Genomic DNA, 15,044 nt, shown 5'->3' on the forward strand with positions numbered 1-15,044 from the left:
ACCTTTGCACACCCCCAGCGGACCAGGGAGTCGGCCCCTTTCTGATTCTTTTGAATAGGGTAACTTGGGCTTCAATCACCCTCTCTGACCCCATTTCCTCCAGCTGAAAAATGGAGCAAATAATAGTACCTGCTTGTAAGCAGAGCCCAGAGTGGACCCTCAAATGTTCTCAATCATTGTGAGGATATCGATGATGACAATGATGATGAAAAAAAGAAATAGAATGAAACAGGGGACCCAGCCTCTCACTTCCCAGTCCCAGTGGTTGTCTCAGACTCCTCCAGGCTTTGGGTTAAAGGAGACAGCATCCCATGGGCCTTAGGGGAGCTGAAGGCTGGATGGGGAGTCAGGGATCCAGAGAGAGGAGATAGCTGGGCCTGTGGGAGGCAGGGCCCTTTCTTTCTTTCAAGAGAAAGAAGAACCTGCAGCTGAATCAGCCCCTCCTAGTCCCCTTGCCACCAGGCATTATGGGCCACGGCAGGGACACAGAGGGTGGCGGCATCAGGACAGGGCCAGCTACCATGTTGAGAGCTTGGGGTGGTCCATTGCTGTGGTTCCACCAGCTCTCGGCAGAGCATGTCCTTGTCCTGGATGGCCCAGGGACAGTTAAGGAAGCACCCGGGACAAGGAGTCAAGAGACCCAAACTCCAGCCCAGGGTCCTCTTCTCGCTCACCTCAGGGCAAGTCACTCCCTGCGTCTGAGCCTCAGCTTCCTCCTCTGGCCAATGGGAGAATTGGATTAGGTGGTCTCTGATGCCACCCGACAGGTAGGCCATGGCTCTCTAGGAAAGTGAGGTGAAGCCCCTCAGCACAGTGCCTGGCACACAGCAGGTACTTGGTAAATATTGGGGTTCCCACTCATTTGAAGTGTCCTCTGAGGAAAGGAAGGGCAGGGTTCCCTTCACACTCCACCTGCCCCGGCTTCTGCCAACAAGAACATCCTTCTCCAGGGAGCCAGAAGCTGTGAGTGAGGTATGGGTTGGCCTCCTAGGTTGGCCCCTGCCTCTTCAGCTCAGCCACTTCCATCCTACCCCCAACCTTGGCTGCCTCCAACATCCTGCCTTTCCCCTTCTTCCCCCACCTCAGAGCCACCAGCTGAGCCTGGATTTTCTGCAAGAGGCCCCTGTCCACTTTCTGCCCTCCCCACTGAGCCCCTGGCTGCCAGTCACCACCTTGGCCCTCAGAGATAGTGGCTGGCAGGGGTGCCAACCTCCCACCAACCTCCTCTCAGACCTTGGTTCTCTGGGGCCTTCTCAGATGGCTTCACCCCTGGGCAAAGCTCAAGTCCTCAGCTAGTTTTCCCTAGAATTTTGAGTTTCTTCAGTGCTCAAGCCCTGCAGACTTCAGAGATACCAAAGCCCCCTCATCCCAGCACTGAGCTCTGAGCCCCACATAGAGGCCCTGCCCCCTCCCTACTCCCAGAGCTCCCAAGTTCCTGCTCCAGAAAAGGTCCTGATCCATAAAGAGGCAGTCCACAAACCTCCCGTGTGGCAGAAGAACTTTTTTTTTTTTTTTTTGTCTCCAGGGAGACATCCTGCAAAGTTTTATTCTTTACAGGAAATCGGTGCCCAGCGTGTTCCCTGTCTACAGCCAAATAAAAAGCTGCTCTCTCTAGAGGGGTGGCGGCAGTCCTGCATGGTCCAGTGAGACTCAGAAGGTTCCAGGAGACCTTCAGTCCTGAGACCCTTTCAATCATCATCTTCTGAGTCCGACTCTTCTGCAGACTCGTATGCGCCCTCTGGCAAGTCATCTCCCATCTGCTGGAACCTTCCCGACTGTGAATCCCACATGTATTTGATGGTCACCTTGAATTCAGCCATCTCATACCCAAAAAGCTTCAGGACATGGGCCTGCTCCAGGGTCAGCACACCTCATAGTCAGACAGCAGGGTCACCATACCTCTCTTGAGGGCAGTGGGCAGGGCCAGCTGCGTGAGCTGTGGCTCCATGGAGTGGGGGAACTGCTCCAGGGGCCCTGAGTCCAGGCTCGCAGTGAAAGCTGGTTTGTGACCGGCTCAGGCGTAGTCCATTTCCGTGTATTTCGTAAACCATTCATTCACCTCCTCCTTTGTGCGGCTGGTGAACAGGAGACCCACTTCACCCCTCAACCTTTTGCTGACGTGGTGCAGGTTATCTTTGTTCTCATCAGGTGGGCTCTGACCTAAGGCCACCATCATCACCTTGTTTTTGCCAAAGAACATCCATCTGTGCTTCCAGGTGTTCCGGATGTCCTTCAGCCTGCTGTTCCTCATGTTGGCCACAGAGAAGATGAAAAGGTACTGTAGGTGTCCACACATTTCCAAAGCTCTTCTATCAGGTTTTGTTTCAATTCCAAGCCTTTCTTGGCAGTTTTGGTTAAGGAGACTTTCTTGTCGCACTTGGATTTGGGCATTGCACTGAACCCACATGGAAGAACCATTTTTAATAGGTAACTTGCAAATAGCATGGGGCATCTGGAGGGGCAGCCATCTGCCTGCTGGAGCCGGGGAGGGCAGATCTGGGCTGAGACTGGAAGTATGAGCTGGCACTTGCCCATCATACAGTGACTAGGGAAGGAGAGGTTGTTTGAGGCCTGGGAAAAGCATGGCAAAATGTGTGTTCTGGGATTCCCCACCTCCCCACGGTCCAGGGCTGTGTGAAGACAGCAGGGAATCCTGGAGCCTCAGGCAGAGGAAGCCTTTGTGGGTCATGCTCTGGGGTCCAGCAGCAAACAAGCAATGAAGCAAGCCGCCCCTAAACAGTGTAGGGTCCAGGACAAGAGTACAGTTGGAGGGTCACTATCCAGCTAAACATCGCTAAACACATTCTTCCTACTTTCTTTGACAATAAGCCTTCATAACAACAATTTTTTTTTTTTTTTTTTTGAGACAGAGTCTTGCTCTGTCACCCAAGCTGGAGTGCAGTGGCATGATCTTGGCTCACTGCAACCTCCGCCTCCCGGGTTCAAGCGATTCTTCTGCCTCAGCCTCCCAAGTAGCTGGGATTACAGGCACGTGCCACCATACTTGGCTAATTTTTGTATCTTTAGTAGAGACGGGGTTTCACCATGTTAGGCTGGTTTCGAACTCCTGACCTTGTGATCTGCTCACCTCGGCCTCTCAAAGTGCTGGGATTACAGGCGTGAGCCACCACACCCGGCCAACAAAATTTTTAAAATTGCATAAAGCCACGGTTTTTATACAGTTAAATATATATGTAACTAAAATATTCTAATTTATTAAAATAAAAGGCAGAATGTAAATTAAAACAAATTAATGTTAAAGTAGAAAATTGAGATTATTTAATTGAATCGAATTTCTTTCTTTCTTTACTTCGTTTTTGTCTCACTCCGTTGCCCAGGCTGGAGGGCAGTGGCACAATGATAGCTCACTGCATCCTCAAGCTCCTGGGCTCAAGCCTTGGTCTCCTGAGTAGCTGGGGCTACAGTTGCACACCACCACTCCTGGTGTTTTTTGTTTGTTTGTTTGTTTGTTTGTTTGTTTGTTTGTTTTGTAGAGACAGGGGCCTTGCTTTGTTGCCCAGGCTGGTTTCCAACTCCTGGCTTCAAGCAATCCTCCCGCCTCTGCCTCGCAAAATACTGGAATTATAGGCATGAGCCACCTCGTCCAGCCTGAATCTAAATTTTTTATTTAAAATTTTGTAAATCTAAATATTATGATATATTTTGATAAAATATAATGCTTTGTAATTTCAACGTTCATCATCCATCAAATTGCCAATGTACAGTTGCTATCAAGTTTCATGCATGTTCCATCTAGACCTACTTTTATACAAATTGAGAATTATATGAAGGCCGGGCGCAATGGCTCACCCCTGTAATCCCAGCACTTTGGGAGGTCAAGGCAGGTGGATCATAAAGTCAGGAGTTCAAGACCAGTCTGGCCAACATGGAGAAACCCCGTCTCTACTAAAGATACAAAAAATTAGCCTGGCGTGGTGGCGCGCACCTGTAATCCCAGCTACTTGGGAGGCTGAGGCAGGAGGATCGCTTGAACCCAGGAGGCAGAGGTTGCAGTGAGCCGAGATCACACCATTGCACTCCAGCCTGGGCAACAGAGTGAGACTCTGTATCAAAAAAAAAAATTATATGAATTATTTAGTAGAGCAAAGTGTTTCTCATCTGCAACGTGCATTCATTTGAATACTACACCAATTTATGAGTACCTCTGGTACTCACAAAGAAGAAATAAGGACAAGGATGCTCAACACTACAAGGAGGTTTTAGGTAAGAATCCATTTAATTATTCTTGAATGTTTTAAAAATATTAGTAATCTATTGCATGTACGCTATTTGAAAGAAATAATCTAACAAGTATATGTATTTTTTCTTTCAGTTACTTCTGTTTTTTGTAATTAGGATGGAGCAGTGACTTCCAAGCTTCTTATATGGCAGACTGGAAATCGGAAGTTATGCTGCTCTCCATTCATTTTTCATTTCACTCCGGCGCTTGTACAAAGTCCATCTCCACCACTGGCGTGCAGACGCAGTTGCTTTTTGTTTCAAACACTTAGAGCAGGAAGCCTGCGACTGGGGCCCGATTGCTGTAGTGACAGAAGTGTAGAGCAGAAGTTTGAAGCTGTGGGTTGTGCCGCGCAGCACTTGGTACCGGAGCCTGCGTGACCTAGGCTGTCATGGGTTCTCCAACAAAGGAAGCGTCAGTGTCATATCCATGTCATGAGGGGCCTGGGGCAGGGATTCCTCTTGCTGGCTCTGGAAGCAGTACTGCTTTGGAGGGTGTTGAGCAGAGAAGTGACATGGTGAGACTCTTGTGTTAGACCACTGAGGCAGCAGATCAGAGGGCAGTGAGGAGGCTGGGGGCATATTAGGGGGAATTGTCAAAGTAATTTCTGGATGAGAAAATTAGAAGCCTGGACTAGAGAATTAGGTGTGAGTATAGAGAGACAACAAGAGGTTAAGAGAGAGATTTAGGAAGCAAGACTCTTGTTCTGGACCCCACACTGTTTAGGAGCGGCTTGCTTCATTGCTCATGCTTGTTCCATGCTTTCTAGAACCTTCTCTCCAAGGTTGGGGCTAGGGGCAAGGCACCAACAAATAATCATACAACTACAGCAAGAGAGGTTCAGAATCAAGCACAAAAGGTGATAGGGACCAACCTAGTCCTGGGCTACCCCAGCAGTTAGTGACTAAGAGGAGGCAGGGCTTGGCGGACCCTCTCTATGGAGTGCTGTGCCTTTAAGTGTGGAGAGGACTCTGGATTGGACTTCTGGGGCACTGCTCTGGGATGGGTGCAATGCGGAGGACAGGCTGGGGGCTGGGGCCAGGGAGGAGCACTGAGTGCCAGAAGCAGGGCCTGCTTGGTTTGGGGCTGAGGGCCCAAAGGTATCAGGCTGGACAAGATGACCTCACAGGGAGCCCTTCCAGCTTCAGGCTCTTTCCCCTGATGGCAAGGGCTAACCCTCCACCCGCGTCCCCCACACTCCACCATGTCTACACCTGGCGGTTCTAGCAGATGGTTATCTCCCCTCCCCACCCCACGCCTCCACCCGGCCCCGCCTGTCCGTCTGCCAGTCTGCCAACAGCCCCACTCTTGGCCTTTCATCTCATGCCACGGCAGCCAGCCTGATGCTGCAATCCCCCGCCCCCCGGCTGTCCAGCTCCACAGCCTCTCCTGGGCTTGGGCCCCATAGGAGCCAAAGACCTGGGACCCCCAAGGCTTTGGCCCCCTGCTGCAGGCCTGCCCAGGGTGGTCTGGGGGGCATGGCCCCTCCTCAGCCTGTAAACACACACACACAGACACACCCCAGGGTCACATGAGCACACAGCTTGAGGCTCACCCCCACTGCCCTTTCCTCCCTGAGCAGCTTCCCTCCATCACCACCCCCCAACACCTTGGGACTCCTCCTGTCTCCAGAGTCCTTTTCCTGCCCTGTCCTCTCTGACTTGAAGGCCCAGGCAGCCATGGGGAGGCAGTGAGGCGGCAGAAGGAGACTTCGCAATCAGAGGCACAGACGTTGCTGGCAGTAGCAGCCATTGTCTTCATCTGAATCTTCTCCTTTTCCTGGGATTGGCAGAGGCAGGCAAGCACTGAGGCAAGGGGATGGATGAGCTGACCCATGGCAGGTGAGGAGGACCAGCTCCTCAGGTGAACTGGCTGCCACCGCGGGCACCGGCCCCCTTCCAGCCCCAGCCCCAGCCCCATTCTCAGGGCCTTGGGTAAAGTGCAGGCTGAGACCAGCTGACACTGGTTGGGGGCGGGGGTGGGGCCAGGATAAGTTCTCGGTGCTGCTGGTGGTGGCAGCTGCCCGCCAGGGGGCTGGGAGAGAAGCAGATGATGCTTTGATGAGGGATGCTGAGGCAACAGCTCAAAGTTGCCCTCTAGGGCTTGCTGTGAAGGAGGTATGGAGGAGGCAGAAAAGGCTGGAATATGGCCTCCTCCTCTGGCTGGGGGGTGAGTCCTAGCCATGACAGAAAAGAGCAAAGCCACATCCGGCAGAGCAGGGCAGAGGCTTTGTCCAGAAACCCTCCACCCCAGTCCCACCCCCAGCCTTGGGCACAGATAGTTGGGCCTGGCCTGAGCTCTGCTGGCCACAGCCATCCAGGAGCCAGGCAAGCATGTGTGGGTGTGTCCTCCCCAGGCTGGGGGGCCCTGAGGGCAGACACCAAGTCTTCCACACCTTCCTACCTGCTCCACCACAGTGTTGGAAGGCACTGCCCACTGCCAATTACAGCCAGGCGCCTTTCCTGAAGCCCTGGTTCACTTCATTCACAGCCCATTACCATGTACCTACTGCATCCTAGGAGCTTCACAGGGACAGGAGGGGCAGGGAGCATTGTCATCACCCTCAACTGTTTGTGGGTCAAGGAGACCAAAACAAAGACAGTCTGAGGAGGGGGGCCCCTGGAGGCTGGGAGTTCCTCAAAGCTACCCAGAGGAAGTGTGGCTGGAGGAGAGAACAGAGGATGGGCAGGGATTAGGGAGGAGAGGATTCATTGCAGCAGGGGAGAGGGCTGTCATCAAGACACAAGAGCACAAGGGTGGGCGGATGTGCTGACCACCAGCTCGAGACCCACTGCCTGGGGGAAAGTGGCAGGAATAAGGTGTACCTGCAGAGAGGGGGCAGAAGAATTCCTCCTGGGGCAAGAGAGGCCTTGGGGAAGGAATGAAGGGAGATTCATATTTTACTGTTTCTTTTACTACACTGTTGAATCTCATACAAGAATGTATTACTCGTGGCATTAAAAAAATAATGAATGGTGAAATCTAAATCATGTGTTGAGTTTAGTTAATAGTAGTGTACTTTTTTTTTTTTTAAGACAGGGTCTCACTCTGTTGCCCAGGCTGGAGAGCAGTGGCACGATCATAGCTCACTACAGCCTCAAACTCCTGGGCTCAAGTAATTCTCCTGTCTCAGCCCCCTGAGTAGCTGAAATTACAGGCATGTGCCACCACATCCAGCTAATTTTTAAATTTTTTATAGAGACAGAGTCTCACTCTGTTGCCCAGGCTAGTCTCAAACTCCTGGGCTCAAGCAATCCTCCCGCCTTGGCACTCCCAAAGTGCTGGGATTACAGGTGTGAGCCACTGTGCCTGGCCCAGTGTTTCTTTTTTAGCTATGACAAATGTACTCTGGTGATATAGGATGTTAACAATAGAAGAAACTGGGTAAGGGGTGTATGGGAATTCTCTATTTGCAACTTTTCTGTACATCTAAAACTATTCTAAAATTAAAATATAGGCGTTAAAAATATATAATAAACACACCAAAAAAATGCCTCACTGAAAGTGCTGCCTCCAAGAAAGTCTGTGTGGTTATCCTGACACAATGGTGGCTGGCATCACCTGATGCATAGGTACAGGGGGAGCAGGCCACCTGCAGGAGAGGGGGTCTTGTTGCAGAACGCAGGTGGGTGGGGACAGTCTAAATGCTTGACCAGTGGGCACCAGGGAGATTTTTCTTGATGTGTCAAGGAAATTCTAGGCCATTGGTAAGCCAGGCTGCTAGCCAATCCAGTACAGTGTGATGGGGTTATGGTGCCAAAATTCAGGAGCTGTGAGAGCATGAGGCGGGGACCCTAACCCAGACTTGGGGAGAGGTAACATTTCATGCCCGAAGAATGTTCATTTCACCCCGACGCTTGTACGAAGTCCGTCTCCGCCACCGGTGCGCAGACGCAGTTGCTTTTTATTTCAAACACTTAGAGCAAGAAGCCCCCGACTTCTTGGAGGAGAAGGGAGGAGAATCTGCCCTCAGCTCCTTCTGGAGGGGTGAAGGGTGTGGGGTGTGGAGCTCAGGGGAATGGGAGCTCAGGGCCATGGACAGAACCTGGAGTTCAGAGTCAAGCAAACCTGCGGGAAGTCCAGACTACTTACTCACCATGTCCTTGGGCAAGTCACTTCAACTCTTGGGGCCTCAATTTCCTCATCCGTAAAATGGAGATGATCACTCTGTCTGTCCTGCCTGGATCCCAGAAGTGTAAGCGTCACATGAGACAGTCATCGCGAAAGGGTTTGGCATGGGGCAGAATCACTCTGGAAAAATGAGCATCGAGTCCATAGTGAGTTGAATGGTGGGGTCACCGTCTCTGCCCTGCACCAGAGTCAGCTCTGACTGTCCACAGTCCTGGATGCAGAGCTCAGAGGAGCTCCTGGAGCCAGGACCCTCCCCAGGAGCAGGCGCCCTCTGCATCATTGCTGGGGACAGATGCCAGGCCCTTCCTGAGCCCCCAGGAGATGGGCCAGCATCCCCCACGGTGGGTGGAGGGCAGGCAGCGGGGGCCTGGGAGAGCTAGCTGCCAGGGCTGGGAAGATGCTGAGGTGGAGATGGAGGTATCTGTGAGGGCTCAAGCCCAGGGGGGAAAAAATTCTTGCTGGAGCTGTATAATTAAAATCCTATTAAGCGGCGCCTGGCAGTCTCCTATCAACCCCCACCGAGGCTCCACCGACGAACCCTCACAGCAGCTGGGGCACCCCGCTCTCTGGGCAGCGGCTTTGGGGCTGGCTTGGCTGGGGGAGCGCTGAGGGCCAGGCCGGCTTTGGGCAGAGCCAGGGTGGGCCAGGGTGTCACAGGGGAGGGGAGTGTAATCAGGGCTCCAGCCCAGCCTGCATCTGGGCCCCGGCATCCCTGCCATCCATCCTCCCCTCTGCCCTGTGAGCACTGAACGTTCTTCTTCCACCCCCTCAGCCCCCGGGCCTGGGGCTAAGGCACTGGCTTTCTGGCTTCCCGTCTGCCCTCCTCCACTTCTCTCCTGGGCTCTCAGCTTGCTTCTCTGGGTCCTGGAAGGCAGCTCCTCTGAGCCCTCGCTGAGTTAAGGCAGCTGTCTGGGGAAACACCTGTGCACCCTGCTCTCCAGGCACTGGCTCGGGACTGCCTCAGCTTGGCAGAGCCAGGAGGGCCAGGGTGGGCACCAGGGAGGGAAAGGTAGCCCATCTGAGGCGATTGTGTGAGGTGATTGTCTGAGGTGATTGTCTGAGGTGACATCCCTTTCTTCTCCTCTCCTTAGGTTCCAGGTGCCCCTTTTCCAGGCAGTCTGCCAAGAATCTCCTGCCCGAACCCTGTCTACCCTTTTCCCTGTGCCCCACGCCTCAATATTCACTCAGTCTGCACGCTGCTGCCTTGTCCTGTGTCTATATCCTGAGCACGCTGGTGTCTTGGCTCCCCCATCAGACTGGTTCCTGCCTCCCCCATCACTCTGTGGGCTCCCTGCAAGCACTGTGAGTTCCGTGAGCCAGAGGATTGATTGGTCTCCCTGCAGGAGGCGCCCTGTCCAGAGAGGCATGGTGTCCAGCCAAAGCACCAGAGTCCTGGGCAGGAGGAGCGGGGCCTGGGCCCAGGGCTCCCCACCCATCCCCTCTGAGTGGCCTGCAGAGGAGCTTCCAAAGCTGGGCTGATGAAATGGAGGCAGGGGAGGAGAATGGAGGAGCTGGCAGGGCCCTGGCCTTCACCCTCTGAAGAAAGAATCCCAGCACCCCAAAGGATTTCCAGGTCTGTCCCCAGCCTCAGCCCCTGTCCCTTAGCGCTGCCCCTGGGGCCTAAAATGGGGATGGATGCTGTAATCCCTTCAGAGGGGCATGGGGGCCCGATGTAATCCCACCTCCCAACCCTCCCCCAGGTGCCAGCCCAGGATGATGATGGTGGGTGAGAGTGGAGGGAGGAGCAGGCAGACGGCCTCGAATACCAGCTGTTGCAGGTGGCCTGGCCCTGCGTGCCCTTCCCAGAGCTTCCTGGACTCCCTCCTGGGTCACAGGGCTGGGAATATTTGAGAGGTCCTAGGGCCATAATACCTGCCCTCACACCAGACTGGTCTCAGACCAGCCCACAATGGATGGGGAGGCTTTCCTTGACTCCCTCGGGCCTCTAGGGGAGAGGGTTTCATCCCCCTCTCAGAAACCATCTAGGATCTCAAAGGACTATCAGGACCATGGCTCACTGCCCTTCTGTCTCTCCACTGGATTCTGCCAGTTTCTCAGGGGCCACTTCACAACCCAGGATGCCCTGCGCCATCCAGAGGGACCCCCTTCCCGCAGATCTCTGGTCCTTGTAACTGAAGAAATGAGCGCAGCTCACCTTTTAGCCTGAGGAGGAGGAAAAGTGGGAAGGGGAGACCCCCATCCCCACCCCCACCCCTCGATATTCACTGAGTCTGCACGCTGTTGCCTTTCCCTGTGTCTATATGCTGAGCGCATTGGTGTCTTGCCTCCCCCATCACTCTGAGGAGCTCCCTGCAAGCACTATGAGTCCCATGAGCTCCCCACTCTGGCCCTCCAGCATCAGCCTGGCATTTCAAGGAGTCCAAAGGCAATGGTTCTAGTCTGAACTCTGCTGCTAACCAGCTCTATGGCCTTGGCAGCCATCACACCTCTCTGGGACCCCATTTCATCATCTCGACAGATCTATGGGTGTAGAAACAGACTTATCTCCCCACCGCCCCCGTGCTGCTTTCCCTACTCCACCCCCTGTAACCCCACCTCCTCACCTCCCCACGAGTTAGCCACTCCCCATGCACCCCCATCCCACCAGGTACCTACCCAACTCTTGGCCATTTCATTTCAACAAGCATTTATGAAGCACACATGATGTGCCAGTGATGGGATCACAGAGACAAAAGCAGGTCTATGGCCATTGCACTAGCTCCCCACTCAGGTCACTTAGGGGTGGAATGAGACCAGAAATCAAAAGAAGGCCACTCAGCAGAACTGTAGAGATTGTTGGATGCTCCATGCAGATTTATGCAAATGTGAATGCAAATGAAACAAGGAGGGACAGGGCAGTTTGTGGACCAAATTAGTTTCTGAGTATAGATTTGATGTAATGTTCAAACTAGAAAGGACTTTGGCCATGATCTGGTGAAACTGAGGCCCAGGGAGGGAAAATGCCACACCCAAGGCCTGTAGCACACAGGTAATGCACCAGGACCCGGGCGGGGCTCTGTCACCAAACCAAACAGAAGAACTGGGCCTTCTTGGGGGCTGGGGGTATTCTCCAAACTCCCCCAGAGCGGGGACAGCCAAGAGCATTGTAGCCTCCCAGGCTGCATGAGACTGAGCCTTGACACGTTGACGACCAAACCTGGGGTCAGTTCCGGAGCGGACATCCCTGCCTTAGAGGTCTGGCGTTCTAGGTGGGGAGTGGGCAGGAGTCCCCGGACAGCAATGCAAGGCATGGGAGCCATGTCCCAGGAACGTGTGAGCTTTGCTGCTTGCTGATGAGGGCCGAGGAAAGAGAGATTCATTCTGGCAGCGGGGACTCAGGGAGGGTTTCCTGTAGGGGAGACAGATGTGGACAGAGGGGAGGCTCTGTCCTTCTGTGCAGGTTCAACAACACAGACTCCTTTACCCCTGTAAAAGCCACTGTTCCGGTCCAGGCACCTCACTGGAGAACAGGAGGCTCTGAGAAGGGCAGTGACACCCCTACTGAGTCCTGCCACAGCCAGATCCCCTGCCTTCTGCCCTCTCCTTTCTGAGTCACATCATGTGGCCCTGGCCACTGACAAGGAGTCACCAGGCCTAGAAGGCTCTGAAAGACCTGTTGAGACCAGGTGGGGACAGAAAGGAGGGACAGGAGTCAGGCTCTGAGGTCCTGGTTCCCTCTGCTTCCTGACTTCTCCCCCTCCCCCTGGCAGCTCTCCCCCTTAGATCTCAGTTGAGACCCACACAGCTGCAGGGGCAAAAATCTCGGCTACTGGTGGCCGCACACGTGGTGCAAAACTGTGGTGATGTCACCTCCGGTTTTCCAGAATGTGGGATCTTCTCATGATGACAAAGTCCACAGGCATTTCATTCCATGCTGAGGACAGTGTGGAGGGGGAAGGCTGTGGGGTGGATGTGAGAGATGCCCCACTAACCCAGAGAGGGAACCAGAGGACTGGGCAGGGCAGAATGCCTGCTCCTGGATTCGCCGCCTATCTCAAAGGCCCTCATCCACAAAAATGCGAAGTTCTTCCTGATGTCTGCCTTCCATCTCTCATGCTGCAATTTTAACTCCTGTATGTTCATAACGTCATTAATACTGAAAAACTCAACTAGTAACCAGGTAAGTATCTCTCTCCTGTCATAGGCCCGGTACCCTATCTGTCAATAGGAGCCATAAGAGGAAGTTACCCTAAGCTCCCAGCACTTGGGAAGGGGACAGCTTAGTGCCCAGCGCATTTTCCCTGCACAGCTCCTGCACTTCTCATCCACTCCCTAGCCTGCCTCTTTCCCTTGGGAGTCCTAATTTCACTGCCTGTGTTCTCCAGATTCTCTGCTTTTCCCTCTGCACTGTGTGATCCCAATTGGACAAACCATTTCCTTCCCTGGATCTCAGTTTCCCAGTCTGTAAGCAGGGGGGCATTCTTCCCCTTCGCTGGGAGGTGTCTCAAAGATCTCACAGCTCACTAAGCCCCAGTTGGCTGAGTCAAACAGGGTCAAGGAGCTGGCTTTGCTCCCAGACCACAAAGGGAAGCCTCTGCTTTCCCGAGGAGAAGCTGAGGTTCAGGGTTTCTCTCTGGTCCCAGAGGGCAGGGCTGTCCTAGCTGACAACATCAGCTCACCACCCTCCCAAGCCCTGCCAGTGTCAGCATCCTCCTCTCACCCCACCCCACTGTATCCCAGCCTCACTCAGGGTGACAGCATCACCAGCCCCTGCCCACAGCGGGGGCCTCTGGCAAGCTGGTGAGCGGACAGGTGTGGGGTCCCTCCACTCCCCAAGTCCTATTACCTGAAGTGCCACCGCCCTGACTCTATAATAATTGAGGGGCTCATTTGCATTTTGCCTATGTGTGATTTCAGAGAGGCACCCTGCCCACCCCTTTCTAGGGACTCAGCAGCTGTTTGCCCAAACCCACAGCTTCCTTCCAAGGGAAGGAGAGAAAAGCTCGGGGAAGGCAGGAAGTGGGAGCTGGGGATGGGCGCTGGGCCCCCAGGTCCTCCAACGAACAGAAGTCTTGGCAGGGCCCTGGGACCTTGTGCCAGCACCGGCTCGGGAGCCAGGGTGGGGACGGAGGGGGTGACGTCCTCCACCTCCCCAGTCTCAGTTTCCTCATCTGTAAACTGGAGCTAATGACACTTAACGAGCGAGGGGGGTGGGGGGCATGTAATTAGCTCCTGCTGGCTCTGGGCTTTGAAGTGGGTTGGAGGAGGGGGCAGCTGGGCGGGGTGCAGGTGGGACAGAGTTGGAGGCCCCAGTGCACTGGCCTGCAGTGGGGAGGTGCGGGTCCCAGGGATCCTCTCCCATCTAGGGGAGATAAAAAAGCTGAGATCACACACCTAAGGGAGGCCCTGGAGGGCAGAGGGCAGACAAGTGGATCCATGGCCTGGGGAACAGATATCCCCAAGTGTGAACAGAGAGTGCCCCAGGCCACCTAAGAAAGGAGCTGGTGCCCCCCAACCCTCTATTAGGGTGGGACTGCTGGGGCGAGGGGCGAGGGAGTAGGATCCAGAGCCAGGAGCTCTCTCACACTGTGGTTCTTTTATCCCATGACCCACTGTGGCCTGGCACACACCTGGGCACACATAGGGCATGTCTCAGGGGCTGGGGCAATAGCTCCTGCACAGAGACTCATGAAAGAACAGGGATGGTGGGAAGGAAGGAGGTTATGGGGACTGAACCCAAAGAGGTGAGGACAGGAGGGAGGGAGCCACCACCTCCCACACCCTTGGCCTTTCCGCTCGCCCCACGACGTCAGGGCTGAGTCACTGGGAGAGGCTGCTGTCCAGCAGGGGTGGGAGGACCCTGGGGACCAAGGCTTGGACACCATCCCGGGACAGGCAATGTGTGGGGCACCTTTGGCCCGGTTGGCGCCATCCAAATGATGCAGGCTTGAGCCAACCATCCACAGTCCAGCCACCCACGCCTGGTGGGCAGAGCTTTGGATGGGCCCAGGAGGCTCCAAAGGGCCATCTGGGAGGGTCAAGAAGTCATCTCTGGCATCTCCCTGCCTCTAGACAGATTGACAATGAAACCATCCAAGATACACCAAAATATATTGAGACGTCCTTCGTGATGTCAAACCATGCGTTGTCATATTGCAAGCTCCACCCACTGGCTCTTCATCAGGCGTAAAGACTAGGTGGTCACTCTCTTCCTGGGACCCCTCTCTCTCTCATCATGCATTCTCTCTCCAGCTCCTTTTCCAATAGGTGGTGCCTGGAGGTGGTTGAGTTGGCAAATGGATGGATTAAATGTGCTCCTACCCATTGCTGCACAAAGCCTGAGACCCCAGGATTAGCAACCCAGTGATTTGTTTGGTGGAGCCCTAAAACCATGAATACATGTGGTAATTTGGTCCCCTGAATAGAAATAAGAACTGTTCATTCATTCATTCATTCATTCATTCCACAAATATGTATTGATATCTACTAGGCACCAGGCACTGTTCTAGGCATAGGGATATGGCAGGAGAGAAGATGGGCAGGAGCCCAGCCTGGAAGGCTCCATCTCTAGCCAGAACAAGAGTGTGGGGAAGTGGCCAGAGCCCTTCAGAGCAGAGGGGACTGTTTACAGAACAGGCCTCAGAGGGGGAAAATTGCAGCTGTCCCCGGAAGTTCTGGGTGGAGACTCCACCCGCCATAAATCCCAGAGACCCATCAATGGAGGTCCTCTGAG

The 15,044-nt window shown here is 54.1% G+C and overlaps 1 pseudogene; it reads right to left on the minus strand.

The window, feature by feature from the left end:
- Positions 1–1,623: 1,623 nt before the first annotated feature.
- Positions 1,624–2,402, minus strand: LOC129470163 (mRNA turnover protein 4 homolog; annotated as a pseudogene).
- Positions 2,403–15,044: the final 12,642 nt, after the last annotated feature.

Source organism: Symphalangus syndactylus, chromosome 20 (genome assembly GCF_028878055.3).
Source record: "Symphalangus syndactylus isolate Jambi chromosome 20, NHGRI_mSymSyn1-v2.1_pri, whole genome shotgun sequence".
Lineage (NCBI taxonomy): Eukaryota > Metazoa > Chordata > Mammalia > Primates > Hylobatidae > Symphalangus > Symphalangus syndactylus.